General features: G+C 46.7%; 1 non-coding gene across 1 annotated transcript; it reads left to right on the top strand.

Moving 5' to 3' along the window:
• Positions 1-7,131: 7,131 nt before the first annotated feature.
• Positions 7,132-7,205, top strand: TRNAR-UCU. The gene has a single exon. It is a non-coding gene; the product is annotated as a tRNA-Arg (tRNA).
• Positions 7,206-9,133: the final 1,928 nt, after the last annotated feature.

Raw genomic sequence — 9,133 nt, 5'->3', positions numbered from 1 at the left:
GGAAAGAGCCTAGAAGAACCTACTCTCTCTAAAAATAGAGGCTGTCAGGCACTAATGTACTACGGATTTTTTCAATCTTTTAACTCATTTATTACTTATAAAGACCTTACCAGGTAGGCATTATTACTCTTGTGAATGTTTTATTTTTAATCCTCACCCAAGGATATTTTTCCATTGATTTTTAATTTTTTAATTTTTTTTATTTAGAGAGAGAGAGAGAGAGAGAGGAAGAGAGAGGAAAAGAAAGAAATATCAATGTGAGAGAAACACATGGACCTGTTGCCTCCTGCCTGAGCTCCAAGCAGGGCCCAGGCCAGAGAAGAGCCTGCGACCAAGGTACATGCCCTTGGCCGGAATCAAACCCAGGATTCTTCGGTCCGCAGTTCACCTCTCTACCCACTGGGCAAAATGGGCTATGGCTGAGCATCTGAGCTCAGAGTTTGTTTAGGAACACTTCAGTACATTACCACACAGTAAGTTATAGAGCTGGGATTCAAACCGTGGTCAGTCTTGACTGTGAAGTCTGTAGTTTGCCAATTGGACCATAACAGTCAGTCTATTTTTATAATACTGATAAGTAATTTAATTTGTATGGGTATGAGTTTACTAATCTATGTAATTATAGATGAAGAGGCTTGACAAAAATTATAGACTGCAGAAATATGGAAAGTAAAGTGCAAACATTCACCACTTAGCATTATCAATTTAATTTTCAAACTAGTGCTTTTTTCATTTATACAAGTAATTAGAATATATGGTAAAAATTCAATGGCTGCATTAGGTTAAAAATGAGACTTAATTATTTTAAAATCTTCTTTTCCATTTTGAGCATTCAGTGACTCCAAGAAGAGGTTATTTGATCTTTTTTATTTTTCTCTTTATCAGCTAAGACTGAATACTAAGCATTTTGCTCTCCCACTCCCTCCCCTCCCTGCACTGTGCATAGAGACTACATTGGGTATTCAAGAGTGGTTTGGCGATACTAAGGCAGAATAAGTGAGCACTGGAGTAAGAGTCAGAAAACCTGGAATTGAGTACCAGCTTTGTGAATAACCAGCTGACCGATCTTGAACAAGTCATTTTATTTATTCTGGACATCCGTTTTCTATGTTTTGCAAAGGCAGGGAAGAGAAGTAAGAAAAAGTCTCAAAATCTCACTTCTTGGGACAAATTGTAATGAGGTAGCCTATACCTCTTTAAAAAATATAAAGAGAAGAAGGGAAAGGGAGAGAGAGATAGAAACGTCAACGATGAGAGAGAATCATTGATCGACTGCCTCCTGCCTGCCTCCTACTGGGGATCGAGCCTGCAACCTGGGCATGTGCCCTTGACCAGAATTGAACCCAGGACCTTTCAGTCCACAGGCCGATGCTCTATCCACTGAGCCAAACTACCTTAGTGAATACCTTCTGTGTGACACCTGCTTGCATTGGTGACAGTGGTCAGAACACTGTGCCTGGGGCTCTCCTCGGCCCCTCCACTTCAGTGTCTTTGATCAAGGTTTTTCCTTTTGTAGAAGGAGAATAATGATAATCACTCTTTTTACAAGCTGGGATAGTTCTGATGATAAAATGAGAGAAAATTTAAAAATATTTTTGTCATCCAGACAATGAAATATTGTTCAGCACTAACACGAACCAGTTTTCAAGCCATGAAAAGACATGGAAGAAATCTAAATGCATATTGCTAAATAAGTGAAAGAAGCCAGTCTTAAAAGTATATATTCTGGAAAAGGCGAAACTATGGAGACAGTAAAAATATCAGTGGTTGTCAGTGGTGAATGGGAAGAGAAGAAATAGGTGGGGTACAGAGGGATTTTTAAGGCAAACTACTCTATGTAATACTGAAATGATGGGCTCGTGTCATTATACAGTTGTCCAAATCCATAGACTGTTCAACACCAAGTGTGAACCCTAATGTAAATGATGAACTTTGGGTGATGATGTATCAATATAAGTTCATCAATTGTAAACAAATGTTCCATCTGGTGGGAGGTGTTGGTAAGGGGGGGAAGGGGCTAGCCATGTGTGGAGGCAGAAGGTACATGGGGGATCTCTAAATCTTCCATTCAATTTGCTGTGAACTGGAAACTGCTCTAAAAAAAATAATCTACTTAAAAATTAAAATTTAAAAAAATATATTTTTGTCATTGTTATGACTACTGTTCATGCTGCTTCTTAGAACTGTAGGCAGCATGAAGGACCTTGAGATGCATGTACCACCTTTTCCATGAGGAGAAACAGCCTGAAGGAGATGAACTGGTTTACTCCAGGTACAGTGCTGCCTCTTCATCCTGGCCTTGCTTTCAGGGTGGGACTGGATGTTCTTTCGGACAGAATTTGGAAGGCCCGGTCCTGTGTAGACAGTGACCGACTTGTGTCGGACAAATTCTGTGTGGACCTTGCTATGACGTGTCAGCCAGAGGTTCCTATGTAAGGACAGGCATAGTCCCTGGGATTGAGCGCTTCATAGTCATACCTTTTGTTTAAACTGATCCATTTAAAAAGGTGAACACCTTTCTTCTATTGCCATTACAGAGTCTACTTTTCTATGTTCTCCTCAAGTGTCCTTCCAGGTAGAATGGGAAGTAGAGCTGAGATGAGCAAGAGGAAAGAAGGAGCTATTATCTCCCAGTATTGGGTAAAACCAAAGCTCTTAATCCCTTGGTCTATGATCACAGAATCACTGACTCCTTAGGGATTCATTGTCTAATTCTTTGGCTTGGAGCCTGGAGTAATTAGTTTAATATAGTCAATCCTACATAATAAAGAGATAATATGAAATTGACCATCACTCCAACACACAAGATGGCCACCCCCATGTGGACACAAGATGGCCACCACAAGATGGCCAGCAGGGGAGGGCAGTTGTGGGTGATCAGGCCTGCAAGGGAGGGCTGTTGGGAGGGACCAGGCCTGCAGGGGAGGACAGTTGGAGGCAACCAGGCCGTCAGGGGAGGGCAGTTGGGGCGACCAGGCCTGCTGGGGAGGGCAGTTGGGGGTGACAAGGCCTGCAGGGGAGGGCAGTTGGTGGGGACCAGGCCTGCAGGGGAGGGCAGTTGGGAGGGACAAGGCCGGCTGGGGAGGGCAGTTAGGGGCAATTGGATCAGCAGGGGAGGGCAGTTAGGGGTGACCAGGCTGGCAAGGGAGGGCAGTTAGGGGTGACCGAACCAGTAGGGAAGCAGTTAGGCGTCAATCAGACTGATAGGGGAGTGGTTAGGGGGTGATCAGGCTGGCAGGCAGAAGCAGTTAGGGGCAATCAGGCAGGCAGGCAGGTGTACGGTTGGGAGCCAGCAGTCCTGGATTGTAAGAGAGATGTCTGACTGCCCATTTAGGCCCGATCTCACTCCACCTCCACCCCCTGTGCACCGGGCCTCTAGTAAGATTATAATAGCTATGTATATTATCGGATGGGCACTAGACTTATTGGGTGGTCACTTTGTAAGTTATATAAATGTCTGATTATTATGTTTTATGCCTAAGTATTATATGTCACCTATAATTGAAAGATAAAAAAAAATTTATAAAATCTCCACAAAACATGAACTAGTTGTTACCTTTAGGGAAGCTATGAGTAGGACCATAGCCGGATGTGGGATGTAATTGTTTTTGTTTCTGGGCCAACAGGAGAAACATTTGGCATTTATTATATGCATCCCAGCAGTGCTTTATGAATGAAATAATGAATCAGCATCCCAGTGTGTCTGTGGGGCCAAAGACCTGTATTCAATTAGAAACATGAGCAATGTTTGAGTCACAGATCTTTGGAGAGTTAAATCAGTACAAAAAATTTTTGGAGGGGAAATGTACTCACCTTTTTAAGGGTTTACATGAACACAGATGGCATACCTAGTTTAAAAGAGGGAAAAGATGTACTGTCTTCCATCATTTTGAATGGCTTGACTTCAACTTTCCTGTCCCTTTAAAACTTTCACTTTCTTTGTTTCCCTCCTTATTTTTAATTGAAAACCTTGTTTAGAGACATTATTCACACTTATCAAGTAATACTGTCAACAATAAAGATAAAAAGAAGCTTTATCTGATTTATGGATGATAGAGTGAAACAAGAGAGACATCTCTTATTTGAAAAAAAACAAAAAAAAAACCTTGGAGCCTAGCTAGCGTGGCTCAGCGGTTGCGTGTCGACCTATGAACCAGGAGGTCATGGTTCGATTCCCAGTCAGGGGCATGCAGGATCAGCCAATCAATGATTCTCTCTCATCATTGATGTTTCTTTCTATCCCTCCCCCTTCCCCTTTCTCTCTCTCAAAAAAAAAAAAAAAATCGCCGAAACCGGTTTGGCTCAGTGGATAGAGCATTGGCCTGCAGACTGAAGGGTCCCAGGATCAATGTTGGTCAAGGGCATGTACCTTGGTTGCGGGCACATCCCCAGTGGGGAGTGTGCAGGAGGCAGCTGATGGATGTTTCTCTCTCATCAATGTTTCGAACTCTCTATCCCTCCCCCTTCCTCTCTGTAAAAAAATCAATAAAATATATTTTAAAAAAAGAGAGACAATGAAGCTTTGGGCAAAATTTGGTCTAATGGATTTCTTAGGCATAGGACAATGCATTTATGAAAAGCAGAGGCTGTGTGTCTGCATCTGAGAGACCACTGACCACACCTGGTGGGAAGTGAACTGAGCACTTGTATTGCATTTGAGTGATTCATGGTGGCCTATAGAGTAGAGCTTCCTTTTTACAGACACATGGGCCTCCTAACAAGCTCTTTGTCACTAGCCACTCAAAGCAATACCGTCTCTGGCTAGCACTGCGTTCTGGGTGTCAGGTTCTTGGAGTTGTCTAGGGTCCGTGTGCTAAGAAAGGTCTATTCTCTGTGTCCTTGTTGTAGGTTTATTATATACACCATCAGTTTTGCTTTTCTTTTTCTTTTTTTAAAACAAAGTTGTTTTTTTTTTGTTTTGAGATATATTTTATTGATTTTTTACACAGAGGAAAGGAGAAGGATAGAGAGTTAGAAACATCGTTGAGAGAGAAATCGATGAGAGAGAAACATTGATCAGCTGCTTCCTGCATACTCCCTACTGGGGATGTGCCCACAACCCGGGTACATGCCCTTGACCGGAATTGAACCTGGGACCCTTGAGTCGACAGGCCGATACTCTGTCCACTGAGCCAAACCAGTTAGGGAGGTTTCTCTTTTCTGAGCTCCCCTCTAGGTCCTAGGTGAAAGGCACGTTCAGTTGGAATCTGCTTTTCCCCAGACGTTAGAGTCTCCTCCTTGCATCCCAACCTGACAGAACCACTTTGGTCCTGTTCTCTCTCAGATCTCGTTCTTGGGGCCATATGAGTGGGTAAGGAAGTGTGAGATACTGTGATGACCGCCTTAGAGTTCGGAGGGCCCTTAAAGATCTGTCACAGGAGGCTCTTCATATTGCCTATTGCTCTTCACTTGGCCATCACCTGATCTCAGGTTAGAGCAGTGGTTCTCAGCCTTGGCTGCCCATTAGAATCACCTGGGAATCTTTTTAAAATCCTGATTTCTGGGCCTCATCCTCCAGAAATTCTGTGTCTTTGTTATGGGGTGAGGCCACAACATTAGTCACAAAGAAACAGAATTTCCAGAGGATGAGGTCCAGAAATAAGGGTTTTAGAAAGATTCCCAGGTGATTGTAATGTGCAGCCAAGGGTGAGAACCACTGGGTTAGAGGGAACTATTTTGTGTTAGGATTGAAGTCAATGGGTGTGTCCAGAGCTGTGGGCCACAGAAGCACACACTGAGAGGAAAGAGGAAGGAGTCTGAGCTGCTTTCTGCCTCTATTGTAACCTTTCGCGTGGGAGTGCTGTGGTGAATACTGAATCAAGGGCTTTAAATTAACGCATTATCATTGGAACATAGAGGCCAATTGCCCCTTGATATATCTGGGAATCAAATAGAAAAATTAAGTGAGCTGAAGGTGAGGTAAGAAGGACTTAGATTAGGCACTCAGAACTGGCATAGCGGAACCTATAACCAACAGTGATTATGGATTTGTCTTTTCTAGGAAGCTTTTAAAAATAGGAACTATTTTTTTTTTTGGATCTGGGCTGCTGCTATGAAGGCCTTCATACAGAGGTGGGCAAAACTAAGTTTACAGCTGTGAGTATGTGAAACACAGAGTTTATTCTTGTATTATTCTTGTTTATTAATTATAGTAGTATTTATTTGTGTTGCGATTGTAAACCTACTTTTGCCCACCCCTGTATATGGTTATGAAAGGATGGTCACTTGGAATTTCCTAGGAAGCCTCTAGCCAGCCGCTGGGCGCCAGGGAAGGTGGGGGGAGGGGAAACAGGTATTCATAGAGGGCTGTGTGAGGGCCATCTGTATTTCATTAGGGAGCTGCCATTCTCACCCTCCTCCCTGCATGCAAGCTCTCTCTCTCTCTCTCTCTCTCTCTCTCTTAGTCTCTCTCTCTCCACACACACACACGCACACACACACACACACTCACACACACACACTCACACTCACCACTGTTCTGTCTCCTTCTCCATCCTTAATTCAAGTGGAGATACTGAGGGGACATCCCATCCCACCCCCAGTACCTTTCTTGGGCTTGACCACAGCAGCCCTCAGAGCGGACAGCTGGGCTGGTCTCCTGGAACCCAGCTTCCCCGCTAGCCTCTGCCGCTGTCCACACCGTTTCCTTACAGGAGCAACTCCTTTGTCTCGGGGATCCAGGGTTTCCTGACTCCCCCAGCCTTGCCCAGCCTCTCTCTGAGACTAGCTGAACTGGGATGAAACGACGGTGATAGGGAGGGGTGGAGGTAGAGGTAGCTGCTAGGCAGGGCGTGCTCTGCGTAGTTAGCATGAGAATAGAGGGAAGCTTTCCCCCTGTCCTCCCTTAAGGATGGAGAGGAAAGGACAGCCAGGGCGCTGGCTCTGACCGCCTCAGCCTGAGAGTCTGGTGCCGGGACAGTGGCCATCCTCGCATTCCTCCAGTCCTACGAGGGCCCGAGGGCCCTGCACTGTGGAGAAAAGCTTTAGGGAGCCGGCTGGTGGATCTCCACTCCAGATTTTCCAGCTGTCCTTGTCCCCACGCGGCTGAGAGAGCAGGATGCTGAGATGGCTCTGTGATGCAGAAGGTATGTGCTTTTTCAGTTCTGGTGCTGATGCTGTGTATGTGGTGAGGTCTCTGTGGCGCAATGGACGAGCGCGCTGGACTTCTAATCCAGAGGTTCCGGGTTCGAGTCCCGGCAGAGATGGTCACCTGGCAGGCTCTCTTTTATTTTTTTAGGGTGTCAGGCTGGGTTCCTCATTATATTTATCCCGCCCTGGAGGCTCTGGGACGGAGAAAGGAAACCCCTTTGCTGGGGAATCCTGGGCCCCCTCCCCTTCCCCCTTTCCTCCCTCTTCATTCTTTCTCCGCCCCTCCCTTCCTGGCTGTCATTGTTAGTGAAGGCTCAGATGCCTGCTGCCTCTCTCTACTCAGCCTGCCAGGCACAGCTTTCGCATCTTTTGCTTCAGAGGAGAGTCACTGGTACATGGTGACTCAGACGCCAGGCCGCTGGTGCTGGGGCCACGATGGTCCCCTCCTTTTACCTCTGAAATCAAAAAGGCAGATTGTCCCACATGCCAACAGGGACGTGCCCAGTTGTCCTCTCAGGTAACACCCACCTTGACCTGGACAAGGTCAGGAGATGGATGGGGTCACGCAGAGCGTAATCTGTGCTATCGTTGTCACCTCCACATTAGCATCCCTGGGGCTTTTTGTGCAAAAACCCATCACTCACTTCCACTTCCACAGGGTGAGAGGCAACCATTGCTCTTTGTCTCCATGGAATAAACGACACCGTGGCACACTCATTGCCAGTGGCTGATGAACGCGTCTCCCGAAACTCAAAGGTCTCTTGGGTAAATGCTCATGCCCAGGAAAAGTTTTCAGCTTGTCCTGTTTGCCCGGCAAGCTTCGAGGCTTGTATCTAAATGTTATTTTGGTAACTCCTGGTTTCCAACAAGCCACCGTCTCCCCACCTCTCACCCGCATTCACTTCTGCCCCCCCCTTTTCTGTCTCACCTTCAGCGAGATGGGGAGGGAGCTTGGGTTTCTATTTGGGGCTGGGCTGGCTCTTTCCCCCTTGCATTTTGCAATCGCCAGCCTGTTAGCTAGAGGGTGCCACGCCAGCCAGGAGCCGACCCCCACCTCCCAGGAACCAGAAAGTCTGAGGAGACAGATCTCTCCTCCCACTGCTGGGGAGGCGACTTCTTTCCCACTCGGGGCTCTGGGTGGGCGGCCAGAGGACACAGCCAGCCTTGAACTCGTCTCTCCTAAGGCAGCTGGGGTGGGGTCCAGGGGGAGAACCCCCACACAATTAACCGCACCGACGCCGTACCGAGAGGGAGGAGTTGATGGAGCAGACAGGAGGACTCTGGAGGGAGACCGATGTTTTTGCCTTTGGGGCGTGTGCGTGTTTGTAGCAAATTGAAACTCCTGAAATTCTTTTGAAGTGCGGTACTTTAAAGGACTTGTGATTCTTGCAGTAAGAGCCCACATAGCTTTTCCTCTCTGAGCTACGGTGGTGGAATGCAAGGTCAGATATTAACTCCCCGTGTCAGTCCTGTGGACATGGCCTTCGGAGGACGCTTCTGTGGGCCAGAAACGCGGGTGCCTTTTCTGTGAGCTCGGCCTATCCTAGGAATTTCTGCTTTAAGCTTTGGCCTGAAAGGAAAACTTGGTGTGTGGGACAAGGGCAGGGCATGGGTGTGTGGATAAGGGTGAGGTAGGGAGTTTAGAGAAGGGGCTGTTACATTTTTCAACCACACCCAGAATCCTCCATCGTTCAAGTTCCTCTTGCATTGTTCGATAGCAACAGGACTGCTCCACAGAAAAGAGGAGTAAGGAGGTCGTCCCTCTGTCACTCTTAAAGGTTGGGGCAATGGTCTAGGGCAGCGGTAGGCAAACTGCGGCTCTGCAAACTGTGGCTCGCGAGCCACACGCGGCTCTTTGGCCCCTTGAGTGTGGCTCTTCCACGAAATACCGACTTCTGTGCATGGGCCATGGAGTTTCAATTGCACTGTATGTGTGCACCCGCACATGGTATTTTGTGAAAGAGCCACACTTAAGGGACCAAAGAGCTGCATGTGGCTCACGAGCCGCAGTTTGTCAACCACTGGCTAGGGCAGTGATGGCAAA

The sequence above is a fragment of the Myotis davidii genome, unplaced genomic scaffold, assembly GCF_000327345.1.
Source record: "Myotis davidii unplaced genomic scaffold, ASM32734v1 scaffold1708, whole genome shotgun sequence".
NCBI lineage: Eukaryota > Metazoa > Chordata > Mammalia > Chiroptera > Vespertilionidae > Myotis > Myotis davidii.
This window is presented reverse-complemented; position numbering and strand designations above follow the sequence as displayed.